Source organism: Glycine max, chromosome 5 (assembly GCF_000004515.6).
Source record: "Glycine max cultivar Williams 82 chromosome 5, Glycine_max_v4.0, whole genome shotgun sequence".
In the NCBI taxonomy this organism is placed as follows: domain Eukaryota; kingdom Viridiplantae; phylum Streptophyta; class Magnoliopsida; order Fabales; family Fabaceae; genus Glycine; species Glycine max.
In genome coordinates this window covers 25,519,056-25,536,795 of record NC_038241.2, presented here as the reverse complement: position 1 = coordinate 25,536,795, position 17,740 = coordinate 25,519,056, and the positions used below count along the sequence as shown (strand labels likewise).

At 36.0% G+C, this 17,740-nt stretch overlaps 1 pseudogene; it reads right to left on the bottom strand.

Annotated features, from left to right (window-relative positions):
• Positions 1-2,249: 2,249 nt before the first annotated feature.
• On the bottom strand, positions 2,250-17,740 carry LOC100803477 (beta-1,4-xylosyltransferase IRX14-like; annotated as a pseudogene).

The window sequence follows — 17,740 nt, the reverse complement described above, 5'->3', positions numbered from 1 at the left end:
GTTTAATTTATAACTACGAGGATCCTAAACACTGAAAAAGGAATGGTTTCATTTCAACCTTTAAAATCTATCTCTTATTCTTATTTATCCTTTTAAGACAATGTTCTATTTTTTAGAAAAATATATTAATTATACAAATTATTATGATAAAATAGTTTTTTTATACAAAGGTATCCTTATTAAAAAGTTACAACATAATTATAAACTTGGCGCGTGTTTGTAAATTTTTTGAATCCATGTGATTTTGCAAAATTAATTTTAAATAAAAGTGAATCGGTTGTAACATAATTTCTGTTTGAATAATATGTATCCACAAATTGATTCTGTCGCAGGGTTATTTGAAAAGTTGTAATCAAAATTGATTTTGAGAGTTAAATTTACCAAAATATGCATGCAGGTGTGTTTTATCTTTGTTAATCATCAAGACATAGATGGTGGTGGTCTTAGAACACATTTTATTATACTCAAGTTTAAGGTGATGGAGAAGATACTTTTAATTGCTTCAAAGAGACTTGAGTCCAAAATTCAAAATGATGTTTTCACTCACATCCAAACATATTGGTCAATGCAAAAATTATGTTTGACCAATTCAAGACTCAAATTTAGATGAGATACCAAGAAATGAGGGTATTACTAAAAAATAATTATTACTTTCTTATTTTTTTTAATAACAAATATATTCAAACTAAAACACATTGAAGAGGCATACTGTGTATAATATGAAAGGAAAAATATTCATGAACACCCAATATGCTATTATATATAAGAGAAAAAAAAACATAAGTATTATAAATATTATGATATGACATGAAAAGAGATGAAGATAAATTTTGAGAGTTGGTTACATGCTAAAAAGTATATATGTATGTATATCATTAGTCTATATGAAATCCATGGACTAATTCAATGAATCCATGAATAGTTAATTCTTCAAATGGCATGAAAATGCATAACTGTGGTCAGGCCAGCATAAGATGACCTTTCAGGGTATGCTGCCAATGCTAAAACAAACTAGTACCGAGGAAGATAGATTCTAGATTGGTTTGAATCTTCATGTCATGTGCTATGGTGTTAGAATATGGCCTGATCTATGTTATAAAAAAGCAAGTATAATTTATGACACAAGACATGTACTTAAAATGATTGCAGACGAAGATAAGTTAAAAAATGAATTGGAATAAAAAATGATAATAGTTGTGATTATATTAAACAAATAAGAATATGTTAAAAATAAATAAAGGTCATTATATTGAATATAGAGTCATTAATCATGATTTATTAACCGTCACACATTACAAATACATTACAAATAAGATTAATTTCTGACTTAATGAATTGAAAGATATCTTTATTCTTTGCCAAAAAAAAAATGGACAATAATTTTCAATTTTATGAAACAAGGTATAAAACGAATTCATTCTACGCTTTTCTTTTACTAAGTGTTTTCATGAGAAGTTAAGCATGATTTTTCGTAAGTACTAAAATCCTTATTTGACAAGATTACGTTACTCGTGTATAAAATGTACCTTTGAAAATATGTCTTTACATTAAAAATGTATATGTGCTTAGATGATAATCCAACACAAGGAATAGAGTAACGATTCCATTTACAAAACTTTACATTAGTTTTCATGGATTCCCCGTGTAAGGGCTAGGCCTATGTGAGATTGTGTGAGGGGCTTCGTGGATAACTTTGTAGCGGGTGTTGCTAGGTGCACCCAACATTATTGCTGATACACCCAGCACTTAAGGTAAAATAACGAAAATACCCTTGATCCGTAAGCCATTTAAGTTGATCCGTAAAAGTCTTACGGATCAACTTAATCCGTAGAAACCTTATGGATCAACTTGATCCGTAAACCTTTTACGGAACAATACGGATCAACGTGATCCGTAAGCTTTTTACGGATCAACTTGATCCGTAAGACTTTTACGGATCATGTTGATCCGTATTGTTCCGTAAAAAGCTTACGGATCAAGTTGATCCGTATCAATCTTACGGATCAACTTGATCCGTACGATTTACAGATCACACTCACACACACCCATCACAAATGCGAAAAAAGTGTAGGGGTAGTTTTGGTATTTTAATTAAATGTTGGGTGTACCAGCAATAATACTGGGTGCACCTAGCAACACTCCTTTGTAGCTCTACTATGATTAATGAAATATACCTGTTGGGGAAAACAAGAGGAATCAAAAAAGAAAAAAAAATGATAAGAGAAGGCAACTGTATGGATAAATTCCTGTCAAGAAGAATTCCTATTACATTGAAAAGATTGGAGAAAATTATACAAGCTTCATCTGATGAAGCAAATGCTGAAGAACAAAGTTGACATTACCTTTCAGGCGAACAGAATATATATCACCCCAACAAAAAAATGAGAAAAAAAAACCAATATAACTTTTTTTTGCTGAAATCAGACTCGAATGCATCTATGCTAGTCCACCGTAGTGACTACCCACATTATATGAATCATATTCCTATCCAGTAAGAACATATCAGCTTCTTCATTGGTTCAATCCGGAATCTTTCGACGAGGACCCGCAGTTTCGTATCCACAAGGCAGTGTATTTCTAAAATGCACTTATTAACATATTTCAGTTTTGTTCAGAATGTGTAGAGACTTGCACACCTATCACTTTGGTGTCATGCTTTCTTTTACTTCGACTGCAACGCGATCTAGATATTTTTGTCTTTGTAGAATGCTTGGTCGTCCGTTCTTGTGTGGCAATTAGCTCCTTTTCATTGATTGGGAGCTGAGGAGGAGCATCTGGCCATGGAGTGTGTTTTGATGGGATAGTGATGTCCAGAGGAGGGTCAATTACCCATCTGCATGGAATTGCACCAAATGGTAAGGGATATGCTCATGCATTGAAAACATGCTAATTTAAAGTTTTGAGAAGATATGAATCGACTTATATTTGCTGGATGACACATTACAATTTACATGCATAGGAATCTGATAGAGATGAGCCCTGAAACTATAATGCGTTAGGGAAGGAATGATGTTCAACATCTTTAATGAATCAAACTTCATAATTCTAAGAGAAGATTTAAGGATGAAAAAAAAATGATGCCACGAAATTCGGGAAATGGCTTCAGCTTTCAACGTAGGGCACGTATACATTATAACTCCTAGAATGATTTTGGGCCTAACTTGATGTGAACCTTACGAAACGAAACGTTTGATACAGGCTACGGAGATTTGGATGACGCCACTTCCAGTGAAGGAAGATAAGTCAGGGTAGACGTCACGAGGATTACCTTGATAAGTCTGAGATTGGTTCAACAAGGAACCCAGAGAGAAGCTCTCACCAAATTTTATCAAAATGTCAAAAGTTTCTTATTGAAAACAAAAACCAATACTTATAGTGTAACTGAACAAAAAGATAAAAATAGACATGGGCCTTCTAAACAGTTTGGGCTAAAATTATAACTAAAAAACATATTTAACTTGAGCCTTCAAATTAGTTTGGGCCTTTAGCAATAATTAATAGTTTTGGTAGTGCCTCTACCTCTGGGCCTTCATCTTTCTCTACTTGGGCCTTCATCCTTCTCCACTCGGGGACTTTGTCCTTCTCCACTTGGGCCTTTACCCTTCTCCACTTGGGCCTTTAGCCTGCATTTGGCCAGTTTCAGGATTCTCATCATTCCCTCCTTCTTGGAAAACATTTGCCCTCAAATGTACAGGATCATCATCGGGTTCAAGTACCACTTCCTTCCTTTTCTTGTTGGCTTGCTTGGCATAGCTTTCATTCTTCTTTGCAATTCGCACCTTCACTTGGTCATACAATCTTTTCACATACTCAACTTTGGCATGTGCATCCTTATGCTGAGTCTCTTGGGGCTTGCTGTTGTAAGTTGGCCTGTTAGGCAATGAAGCTTTAGGAAGGAGATCAACTTGATGTTCTATGCTTCTTGAAGGTGGAAGTCCATGAGGAATCTCCTTGGGAAAGACATCTTTAAATTCCCGCAATAAGGGTTGAACACTAGGAGAAACATAAATAGTTAACTGATTAGAATTATCACTCTCTCTCTCTCTCTCTTGTGTATCACTCCATCTCTCAAGTGTATCACTCTTCCTTTCTCTATTCCTCTGTGATGCCTCACTATTGTCTCTCTCTTGTTCTCTCTTTTCTCTCCTTCTGATTTGGTCATCACACACTTCTCTGAGGGATAGAGGTTTATGAATAATTTTCTGGTCATGGTGCTGGAAAGAAATCTTGTTGGTGAAGCCATCATGCATTGCTTTGGTGTCCTCTTCAATGTTGGCCCTCACTTGTGCCATCTCCATCTCCTTGTCCTCAACAATCAAACTTCCCTGGGATAACCTCTGGAGTTTCTGTCGCATGGTTCTACTGTAGCTAGTTGGAACATACCTCTTACGCATAACCCTTCTTATCTCAGTCCATGTATCTATCTCCCGCCCTTCTTCTCTCTTCATCTCTCTTTGATTTTTCTTCCACCAAACAAGGGCATAGTCTGAGAATGTAGCTGCTGCTAACTTCACCTTCTGCTCTTTCGAATAATCATTGTAGGAGAATGCATGTTGAATCTTCATCTCCCAGGTAAGGTAGGCGTCTGGGTCACTCCTGCCTTTAAAAAAGGATACATTGAGTTTTACTCCCTCAATTCTGTCTTGCCCCTCTATTCGGTTCGATCCATCATTGACCCTTCTGTTGCCACCATAAGGTCTCCCAACATTTGGATTCATTTGGTGCTCTAGTCCTTCTATTCGCCTGTAGAGCTCTTCATTGTTACGTTTCAACAAACGTTGTATTTGTGTAGTCATCGCGTCCAGTAATAAGCGCTGAAATCCGTCCAGTTGATGATATACACCACCATTGTCACCAGCTACTGTCATGATTAAGGAACAAAGAATTTTGCAGTAATTTAAAAAAATAAAATTCAGGACCTCACCACACTCTACTCATGTGTTTCTCTCTTTGATGGTAGTTCACTCGTGTTTGATGCTCTTAATATAGGCTTTTGTGTAATGTATTCCCTCTTGCCTTTTACCACTCGTGTTCACTCTTAAGTTCCAGGATGGACCAAATTAGACACACAAGGTAATATAAAATAAAAGGAAAGACAATATAATTATCACAGACTGAGTAACAGATTTGATTTGGGATAACAACTTGGATTTGATTTGGATAAAAGATCATATTTGATTTGGATAATATATTAGATTTGATTTGGATAACATATTAGATTGGATTTGGATAACAAATTAGATTTAATTTGGATAATAGATATAATAACAGATAGGATAATAGATAAGATAACATATATGACAAGTAAGCTTCAAATGCTCATAACTTTTGCTACGTTGTCCGTTTGAGGCCCACTATATATCAAAACGCTCAAAATTCAGAGGAGAATCTAGATAAGGGAATTTGGTACACGATTTTCTGCCAAAAAAAAGTCTCTTACTGTCTCAATTTCATGTTCAAAGATCAAACACCCACTTTTTTTTTCTTCTTTTCTTCTCTTTTTTTTTAAAAATTATTTCTGCAACTTTTTTTTTACTTGAAACAGAACTCAAACAGATTTTTTTTTGACACAAAGTCTGAAAGACACATGAAACAAGAACAAGAACAAAAACGTAACAAGAACAAGAATAAGAACGAAACAAAGACACAAACAAGAACGCAACAAGACACAAACAAGAAAACAAATAACAGAACAAAGACAAAACACGAACCTGGACAAATTACAAAGAAAGATAATAGGATAGGATAGAACCTGTATCAAGAGCTGAATCTCTGATACCAAATGATGTGAACCTTACGGGGCGAAACATTTGATACAGGCTACGGAGATTTGGATGACGCCACTTCCAGTGAAAGAAGATAAGTCAGGGTAGACGCCACAAGGATTACCTTGATAAGTCTGAGATTGGTTCAACAAGGAACCCAGAGAGAAGCTCTCACCAAATTTTATCAAAATGCCAAAAGTTTCTTATTGAAAACAAAAACCAATACTTATAGTGTATCTGAACAAAAAGATAAAAATAGACATGAGCCTTCTAAACAGTTTGGGCCAAAATTACAATAAATAAAAATTATAACTAAAAAACATATTTAACTTGGGCCTTCAATTTAGTTTGGGCCTTCAATTTAGTTTGGGCCTTCAGCAATAATTAATAGTCTTGGTAGTGCCTCTGCCTCTGGGCTTTTATCTTTCTCCACTTGGGCCTTTATCCTTCTCCACTCGGGGGCTTTGTCCTTCTCCACTCGGGCCTTTGCCCTTCTCCACTTGGGCCTTTAGCCTGCATTTGGCCAGTTTCAGGATTCTTATCATAACTTAACACCAACAACTAACTTATTGAATGAGGGTTGTCTTACTTATATATTCTATGTTGACCTTATCTCTAACCGATGTGAGACTTGAGTTTTTCCCAATACATCCCCTCACACTCACTCTGGACTATTAGGCTTGGTGCATAGATGACATGGTGATTGACTCATTTAATGAATCTATGATAGATTCTTATATGATCTTAGAATGTGGGTTTAGACCTAACTCAATCCCAAAAGCTAACTCATAGGGTGAAAATTGCCTCTTACATATCATCTTTTGGCTTTATCTCTAGTCAACGTGGAATTTGAATTTTTTCCAATGATAACATTCAGAGAAAATTTAGGGATGAAACAAAAGAAATGCCATAATCCACACATTTGAAAAATGACTTCAGTTTTTTATGGAAGTAGCTGGTTGAGATTTTAGAAGTCAAAAGAAACAACAAACGACTTAATGAAGAATAAAAACCAAGAAAAAACAAAGAAAGGTTACGAAGAGTCTGAGATTGCACTAATGTGTGTGTGCATGCCTAGGCACATGTGTGAGTATAAAAGATGTATTCCCTCTGTCCCTATTTATATAACATAGTTAATAAAACTTTTTGTTCCTCATTATAAGACTTCATTTCATTTCTCTTGTGCATTAATTATTTTTTTTATTAAAATATCCTGAATTGTCTCGTTCTCTCTCTTATGGAGATTGGAGAAGATAAATAGATTCTCAATAAAGCTAAGGATAAATTTGGAAAAATATTATAATTATAGAAAAATTTAGTGCTAATAACTAAATTAATTAACTTTCTTAATAAGCATAAATTAGTCAACTATATCTTATAATTAGAGACAGGGAAAGTATCTAGTATTCATATATAATCTTACAATCATATATTATGCCACTTGAGAGAAGGCTTCTATAGACATTTCTCAAAGACAAATGACTAATAAGCAAAACAAAAATTCAGAGATTGCACTAATGGAGAAATTAGGAACCCCAAATTCCTCTCTCAAGGAAACGAAACATAACAAACCTAGTGAAATAACACATTTGTTGTTGTAAGTTGTAACTTAACAAAAAAAATTGAAATATCCCTCCCTTGCACCCTTATACATGTCATTTAGAGAAAGCCTCTTGTCTTTCCATGGTGGGACAAATTCAACAATAATTATGCACAACTCAACCTTGTTTGGGACTTCTTATCCTGTATTTGGTTAGGCATTACAATCCTGAGACTTCTAGCCTATATGTTGATTTTATGAAAACACAACCACGTGTTATCACTTGCTGGAAAAATATGAATTCTGTAAAATAGAAATGAAAAATCACATTGACAGTTTTTCACTTTCAAGGACCTTACAAGTTACTGTTGTAACAATAGTTTATGGCAAATCAAAAAAATTATTGGGTGAGTCGCGGACAATGTCGCTTTCTTTAAGACGTTTCGTGGCACTGCCAAAAATTGTGCAAGCATACTATCAACCACGAAGTCCCTAGGATAAAACAGCCCAAATCACTGTATAAGATTCCCATTGCACTGAGGGAACCTTTCTAGAATTACACCCTCTTGTATGAGTTGAAAAGTCACTCTAAAGCCACCCGAAAATATGACTTGAAAAGTCACTATTATAACCAACCGAAAATATGACTTAAAAAGTCACTCACTCTTATAGCCAACCGAAATTATGACTTAAAAAGTCACTCTTATAGCCAACTGAAATTTTAGAGCGACAGAAAGAAAGAGGGAAAAGTTTGCCGGAAATGCATCGGCTGAAATATGGGAGGGAGAAAGAAAAGTTGAGGAAATGCTTCTCAACTGGGACAATGAAAAATGAAGAAAGGAGCTCTCTATATATAGGGAGTGAAACACTATTCAAGTGTTTATCCTGAGCGATGTGGGATTTGAAGTCTTTTTTTTCTTCTTTTTTTCCTTTCTTTTTTTTTCAAACTTTCATCCACATTCTCCTTTGTTCTAACAATTCCCCACTTGAAATTTGAAAAGAAGATTTTCGAGGATTTCATAAAATTGTGCATAAACAAAGGTGTCATACAACTTGAACCTTTGCATAGTGAGTAAGATTCAGATTTTACTAGAGTGACTCGAAGTCTTGAACTCTATCTCCGACATCAAACCACACACAACCTTTTCATAGGTGTATTCTATAAACCCCGTGTGTTAAAGGTCATGCACGTCTATCCCGGTATAGTGAACGCTCTAGAAATTTTTGCCCAAAATTTCATATGAAGTGGCCCCCACTTCAACATTCACATAGGTGAGTCTATCAAGAGTACTCCTGTAGCCTAGGTACTCCACTCAACATAGAGTATAGATCTCATTAAGAATTATGAATTTTTTTCATAACTCATCCTCTTGTTACTTCAGGAATCATGCTGCATTCACTTTTAATAGCATGTTCATCTCATATCACTTCATAACTTGTTATTACCCATTGAACCTAGTTCTTGGGATCTCCAATCATTTAGGTCGGGTTACCATCATAAATGATCATCGCAATAAGGGCAATAGTCTCATTCTTTTAGAAGTGTTTTGGACTTTCTCTCTAGCTAATCTTTTCGTCAAAGGATCTGCTAAATTATCATCAGTGCGTACGTGATCCACTCTAACAGCTCCTGCTGAGAGTAATTCTCTAACAGTGTTGTGCTTACGACGTATCTATCGTTTCTTACCATTGTAATAATGGTTATCAATTTTTGCAATCAACACAGTTGGTATCGGTCTTTCCCATAACGAAATCTCTGCAAGTAAGTTTCTCAGCCAACTTGCTTCCTCACTAGCAGTTGCTAGTGCTATCATCTCAGATTCCATAGTGGACTGAGCTAAGATAGTCTGTTTCTTTGACTTCCAAGAAACAGCCCTACCAGCTATGCTAAATATATAGTCGTTGGTTGCTTTGGAATCATCTGAAAGAGTGTTCCAATCTGCATCGCTGTATCCTTCAAGTATAGCGGGAAACCTTTTATAATGTAATCCAAGGTTTATGGTTCTTTTAAGGTACCTCATTACCCTTTCAATAGTGTGTCAGTGCTCCATACTAGGTCTACTGGTAAACCTGCATAATAATCCCAAAACATAGGCTATGTCGGGTCTAGTACAATCAATGACATACCTAAGGCTGCCAATGATACTTGCGTACTCAGTTTGTCGTATACCTTCACCAGTGTTCTTAAACAGTTTTACACTTGGATCATATGGTGTACTAGCAGGTTTACAGTCAAAGTAATCATATTTCTTTAAGATCTTCTCAATGTAGTGAGATTAATCCAGAAAAATTCCCTCTTTTGACCTAGTAATCTTAATACCAAGGATTACACTTGCTTCTCCGAGGTCTTTCATATCAAAGTTGTTACACAACAATGATTTCACATCGTTCACTACATGAATATTTGAACCAAATATGAGAAGGTCATTGACATATACACATATTATAGTGCAAACATTATTTACAGATTTGTAGTAAATGCATTTGTCACTTTCATTCACCTTAAACCCATTCGAGACTAATAAGTTATCAAAATTTTCATGCCACTGCTTAGGTGCTTGTTTTAGACCATACAAAGATTTATCTAACTTGCAGACTTTATCTTCTTGTCCATGAATCACAAACCCTTCAGGTTGCTCCATATAGATTTCCTCTTCCAATTCACCATTTAAAAAAGCAGTTTTAACATCCATTTGGTGTACCACTAGACTGTGAATAACAACAAGAGATATTAGCACCCGAATACATGTTATTCTAGTAACTGGTGAAAAGGTGTCGAAGAAATTCACATTGTCTCTTTGCCTAAAACCCTTGGCTACAAGGCGAGCCTTGTATTTATCCACAGTACCATCAGGTTTTAGTTTCTTTTTCAAGATCCATTTACAACCAATTGGTTTGCAACCAGGAGGCAAGTCTACTAAATGTCAGGTCTTGTTAGATTCTAAAGAATCCATTTCATCATTAATGGCTTCTTGCCACAAGTCAGCATCCAAAGAAGACAAAGCTTCTTGGAGGTTTGATGGATCCTCCTCTAATGTATAGGCCATATAATCGGGCCCATAATCTTTAGAAATTCTTTTTCTCTTACCTCTTCGAGGCTCTATATCTAGTTTTGGTTGTGCAATTTTTTCACTACTAATAGCAGGAAGATAACTGGATGAAGTACCCCCACTATTCCTTAATTTAAAAGGAAATTTATTTTCATAAAAATCAGCATCATTTGACTCTATGATCACTTTTGTGTTTAGGTCATAAAACCTATATGCTTTGCTATTAATAGCATAACTAATGAACACACATTCATAGGCTCTACTTGCAAGTTTAACCCTCTTGGGGTCTGGGATCCTTACATAGGCCAGACATCCCCAAGTTCTCAAATAAGACAAATTTGGTTGTCTTTTCTTTAATATCTCGTAGGGAGATGTCTTGCTTTTTGATTTGGGGATTCTATTTAGCACATAACAAAGAGTTAATAAAATTTTGCCCCACCAAAAAGATGTTGCACTAGAACTCAACATAGTAGCTACAACTAATTCTATAAAAGTTCTGTTCTTTCTTTAAGCTTTACCGTTCATTTCAGGTGAATATGGAGCAGTCGTCTCATGTATGATTCCATGCAAATTATAAAACTCATTAAACAAACTGGAATCATACTCTGTGCCTCTATCACTTTGAAGTTTCTTAATTTTCTTATTGAATTGATTTTCAATTTCTGTTACATATAACTTAAACATGTCAAGCGCTTCACTTTTATTTTTCATAAGATATACATATGTATAATCAGAGAAGTCATCAATAAAAGTGATAAAATATCATTTTCCATTTCTAGTCAACGTTCCATCAAATTCACATATATCAGAATGTATTAAATCCAATGGCTCAGATTCTTTAACTATCGATTTATGTGATTTCTTAGTTATTTTAGATTGACTGCAAAAAACACATTTTTCAAAGTGATTTGAAGATAGCTTTGGAATAAAACCTAAGTTACTCATGTTAAATATGCAACGACTATTTATATGACAAAGTATAGAATACTAGATATTAAAATCACACAACATGTAAGCAGAAGGAGAAACTTTATTAATATCAAGATTCAATTTGAACATGTCATCAGTGGCGTACCCTTTCCCTAAAAATACCCCATTCTTGGTCAAAGTAAATAAATCTGCACCTATGGTCTGAGTAAGCCCAACCTTGTTTAAAAGAAAACCAGAAACCAGATTCTTTCTCATCTCTGGAGTATGCATCACATCTTTGAGGATTAAAGTCTTTCCAGAGGTAAACTTCAATTCAACATTTCTAGTTCCAACAACAGTAGTGGTGTGGGAATCACCCAGAAACACTTTCTTATTTTCAACATTCGTGTATGTTTTAAACATAGCACGATCATAGTAGACATGGCGGGAGGCGCCAGTGTCTACCCACCATCCATCTGATCCTCCAATCATATTGATCTCAGTTATCACAGCTATGTATGACTCTTGAGCAGTTTTCTGTATCTCATGGGATTGAGACTCTACTGATTTATCATCAGTCATTTGATACTTGAGGTAGCGACTAACAACATACTTTTTAGTCCCAACTTCCTTAGTATCATACTTCTTTTCCAGAGCCAGCCAAACTAATTTGGCAGACTTATATGGGCTATAATAATCATAGAGATCATTAGCTAATCCATTCAGAATGAAATTCTTGCATAGGTAATCATTTTCATTCCAAAGAGCTAATTCCATAGTCATTTTATCCTTCACTTCCTTCTCAGCATCTTTAGGTATCACTGGAATATCAATGTTCAAAACATAGGCAACTTTTCTCATACTTAAAGAAAACATCATCTTTTGTTGCCAACGTTTGAAATGATACCCTTCAAACCTAAAAGGTTTGTTGAGGTCATTGTTGTTCGAGCCAGTAATATCTACGGTAGCCATAGCAGAATCGAAACCTTCTTAGGCTGAGTCGCGGACAATGTCGCTTTCTTTAAGACGTTTCGTGGCACTGCAAAAAATTGTGCAAGCAGACTATCAATCACGAAGTCCCCAGGATAAAACAGCTCAGATCACTATATAAGATTCCTACTGCACTGAGAGAACCTTTCTAGAATTACACCCTCTTGTATGACTTGAAAAGTCACTCTAAAGCCACCCAAAAATATGACTTGAAAAGTCACTCTTATAGCCAACCGAAAATGACTTTAAAAGTCACTCTTATAGCCAACCGAAATTTTAGAGCGACAGAAAGAAAGAGGGAGAAGTTTGTCAGAAATGCATCGACTGAAATATGGGAGGGAGAAAGAAAAGTTGAGGAAATGCTTCTCAACTGGGACAAGGAAAAAATGAAAAAAGGAGTTCTCTATATATAGGGAGTGAAACACTATTCAAGTGTTTATCCTGAGCGATGTGGGACTTGAAGCCTTTTTTTTTTTCCTTTCTTTTTTTTTAAACTTTCATCCACATTCTCCTTTGTTCTAATAGTTACTACTTAATTTATACTTTGCATTTTAATCACTGTTCACTTTTATTTACATTCACTTAGTGAAGAACTTTAGAAAAGATGATGTCAAAATACTTGTTTTTGTGACACAACACATACAAATGTAGGAAAATATTCTGATAATCCAATGGACTATAATAAAAAGATCCTCAGCCCAATATTCACAATCAAACATCCAAGAAGTCATGGACAAGTGATATGATTGGACTATATTCTCTAAGATAATAACTAATAACTTCCATCCAACAACACTGGGTTGTATAGTTGGATGTTATTTGGCTTCTTCTAAAGAGTTCAGCTAAGTGTGAAAACAAACACATACGTGTCTTAATAGTTTCTAGCGTTTGATGGGAAATGAAGATCTCCAACGAGAAATGATTGTTGCACAAGAGAAGTTATCTCAAAACTATTTTAGGTGTGGAAAATTTTAACATGACTTTAGATTTGTAAAATATCAGATAGATATGAAACAAAGGTAATAGTAGACTATATACTACTACTATTACTTAATTGGGAATTATTAAGTAATGAAATCTCCCATGATTATTATTCATTATTTAATATCCTACTCCTTTCGTCCCTAATTACAAGATCATTTTTAGAACTTTGTTTGTCCCTTTTTATAAGAATCTTTTATAATTTGAAGATGTATTAATTATTTTTTCCCTACATACCTTTACTTAATTATTCTCTCTTCAAATATTAATGAGAAACAATTAAGTGAATAGTTGAACAAGAAAAGAGTAATTTTGAAATAATAGTACAATTAATTGATAGATTTAATATAATTAACTAAAGGGACCTGAATTAGTTGAAAGGAAAGAGAAAGTATTTAATAATTGCTACATATTACAAGTAATTTATCACAAGTAATAAGATATTAAATAAGAATATTTTAGTCCAAATACAACAATATTTTACATATATTAAATGCTCTTTAATATGTGTGCATTATCCTTAAACATTAATACATATGGAATGGAGGTAGAATATTATCATTATGATCATGGAATGCTGAAATCACGGACTTTTAGATAAAGAAGGAGAGAATAAAGAGAAAAGAAACTTCAAATAATATTTACTTCTGTACTATAATGTATTACAATAAGATATATTACAATAAGAAGTAATGTAATGTTAAAACCTAAAGTACTTATACCTCTTTTTATACTAATAACCCTAACTAAAAGGAAAACAAATAATGAAATATTAGAAAATATTGAAACCTAGAAAGGTCTCATACTTGACCAGTTGTCCACAATGAAGCAATAAAAAGGTCAACAACCAAGGTTATGCACTCATGTATCAACAATGAAGGCTGACAGCAATAACAAGTCAACAATGAAGGCTAGGCAATCACATATTAGTATTGAAGGTTGAACACTTACATAGTCTTAACAAATTGGCTCAAAATTAAGGCTGGACACTCACATGTCAGCAATGAAGGCTAACAGTAGCTACAAAACTTTGGGGTCTGATTGGAAAATGACTCTGAATCTTCTGTTAGTGGTTGGTTCTAGTTGTTCGGAGGCACAACAACAATGAAGGCTGCTACAAAGTGGCCACAATGAAGGCATCCAAGGATTTTGCAAGAGACAAAACAACACCAAACAGATTTGAAATTATAGAAGGAAAACCCATGACCCAAACTAGGGTAAAACAGACAGAGAGGAGTTGATTAACAAATCAAGACCAGCAAAAAGAGGAGGAAACACTGGCAAGACAGTGCATGGTCCCTTTGAGCCGTCAAGAATGGCAAAAAAATATGTGGAATAGCCCATGAAAGGTGCTCCAGCAACGACATTTAGAGGGATGGCTGTTCGACAACAATTCTCACAAGATGGAGGAGTCCCCTTGGACACCCAACGATCACACATCAGAGACAACTAATTTTGAAGGGGGACAAAAGCATGAAAATAAAAGAGAAATTTGCATTTTAAGGAACTTAATAGATGAATAGTGGAAAAACATGTCACAGTGGATTTTAATTGCAGAAGGAGAGAATAGAGAGAAAAAAGATTTTGAATAATAAATACTTGTGTACTGTCATGTATCACAATAAGATGTGTGATGTTAAAACCTAAAGCAGTCACTTCTATTCATACTAATAATCCTAACTGGATAAGGAAACAAATAATGAGATATTAAGAAATATGGAAACTTAGAAAATAGGGAAACTAGTCCTAAAAATTATCTCTAAGATATCCTACGATACTGATATTTGTGAGATATTCAAATATGCAATTACCATCCAACAAACAATTGCATTAAATAAGTTAAGCACTGGTGGGGAACTGGGAAGGGAAGCATGATTTGTCAATTTCTCCCATTCAGAATAAGTTATTTCCTACAAAACATACAAAATGAGTTTTTCCAAGTCAACAGGACAGTGTTGCTAAATGGTCAGATTTCTAAAACAGTTTAGTTCAATTTGGCAGCAGTTCTCACTGTCAGCAAGGTCCTGTACGTCTGACCTAGATCATATTAGCTAGTGCTTCAAAAGATCTACTTTAACAGGAAAACTATGAACCATCCCTGTCATGTGAATGCATACCTCATGGAGACTAGTAGCAAATGGAGGTAATGCAGCCAGGATCATATTAACCATAGAAACACCATTTGCATTGTATATTCTTTTATTTTACCATAGTATCAAGAACATTTAAATATCTCAATCTAAAGTGTTGAACACTTTAATTTTCTGTCAATGGCAGCTTCTACCTTTCATCTGTGGCACAAGTAGCATCACAAAACTACTGGCACACAAATTAAACTACATGTTTTCCACGATATTCCATGAAGTTTTCCACATTAATATGAAAAGGATAATAAAGAATAATAAAGGCTTAAGTACTATATTTTTATACTAGTCAAGTAAGCTGTTTCAAGGGGTAACTTTATAACAGTAAATCATAGGTAATCGAGAGAAGAGGACTCACTGAGCAGGGAATTTGCTGTCTGTGCGAGCTTCAACCCGCAGCCACCAAAGCAAAACCTGGCGGCCACAACTTCCAAGTGGTTCAACCACAGAAGTGTCCCCGAGCAGATACAGTGGACTCTCTATATCATCAACCCCATCGAACACTTCAAGATCCTTAATCCACTCCGGCTTATCATCAAGATCCTTCCAAAGCAACTTGGAATTCAACACAAACCCAGCCCACTCAAGCTTCCTGGGCAGCACAGGTGCCAGATCATCTATGTAAACTGCACTTTTGCCAGCATATGGCAACGTATTAAAGGTATGCCACCCAACCAAATTATTGGTCCATTACAAGCAGGACCTTGCACCGGCATTGGCGGGGCCCCCTCCTCACCCTGTAAGGTCGAAGATTCATCCACACCACCTGAATGAACAAGAATTCCAACAGAAACTGCACCTATGCATATTGCTATCATCCGCAAATATCACAATTCCATCAAGTCTCTCTTTTCTCACTATCCTGTTCCACCACACGACAAATCAATCAAATGTTTTAAATAACAACAAACTAAGTATGTGTTTGGTTTGCAGTTGGAAATGTTGCAGCGCATGCTCCAATGCAAATCCAACATATAAAAGCAAAATGAACACCAAACCAAGGGTCCTGATCAGTTGGCAAAATTACTTTTGCCTCAAACGAAATTTTGCAACGGATTCCCAAACATGTTCTAAATCTTGAAACAATTACAACAGCTTTTAATTTTAATCTTCAAACAGATACAATCCTGGGTGAGCCAGGTAAGACTAGTATTATAGGTAACAAATTATTCCTTATGTGGAGCAATTATTTCTTATGCGCCAAATAGCGGGAAAAACAGTATCTCTCAAATTGAAAATTTAAGCATTGGAATTTTAAAAAAAGGAAAACAGAAATGTTGACCTCAAAGCATGAAGGCGCATCATAGCCTCCAATTTGTGTCTATCACTCCACGAAATCGTCATTCGGTGATTGAAGCCAACGTGGATGGTTCTGAGCCCTGACTTGGCTATAATGGAAGCGGTCTCATTGGTGACTCTTCCGGCCTCCACCACGATCCAAACGACGTCATACGGCACGAGCATGAGCGAGTGCATGACGCTGCTCAAGTGAAGCTTCTGGAACGTGCGCACCTGCGTCGGCGTGACCGCAATAACCATTTTCGGCTTTTTCACTCCGAACAGCATCCTCTGCTCCCTCTGGATTCTCTCGATTATGCGGTGTGCCCTCATCACCTCCTCCGGATTCGGATGCGGCCACGGCCGGACACGGATCCCGTGCCGCCCGACCACCACGCGGCTTCCGGCGGCGGTCCGATTCGCCGGAGGACACGCGGCGGACACGCTCTTCGCGATCGGGCTCGCGGTGGCGAGGGCTGAATGCACGACGAGCAGAGCGGAGATTTCGCCGCCGAGGGAGGCGGCGGAGAAGAGGAAGAGGAAGACGAGACGGGAGAAGCGGAAGCCGATGACGACGCTGACGATGCAGCACGCAGCTTGGAGGAGGAGCCAAAAGGTGCTCGCCGGAGGAGTCCAACGGCAGCGATCCTCTGAAGCTGTTGCTCCGGCGGTTGAGGTAGCTCTGCTGCAACGCCGAGAGCTTCATTCTCTCTCTCTCTTTCCCTCTAAGTCAAAGATAGAGAAAGTGGAAGATTGTGACGGAATTTTGAATTCTAATAATGTTGAGTTGCTTTGAAGCTAGAATTAAAAAAAAAAAAAAAAAAAAGAAAGAACGCGAGGATGATGACGGTAGTGAACGGTGATGACAAGGTTTTTTTTTTTTTTTTTTAGTTTGAGTAAATTGGGATTAAGAGGTTGATAATTGGGATTATAGGTAGCAGCGAAAGTACAGGGGTACACGTGTGCGAAGGCTGTTGGTAGAGAGATTTGAGTTTCCTTAATTGCTGTTTACTGCAAAATTAAAGTGCGTAGACTCATTTATTACCTAATCAATGAAAAGGGACGAGTTACTTACCCAGAGAG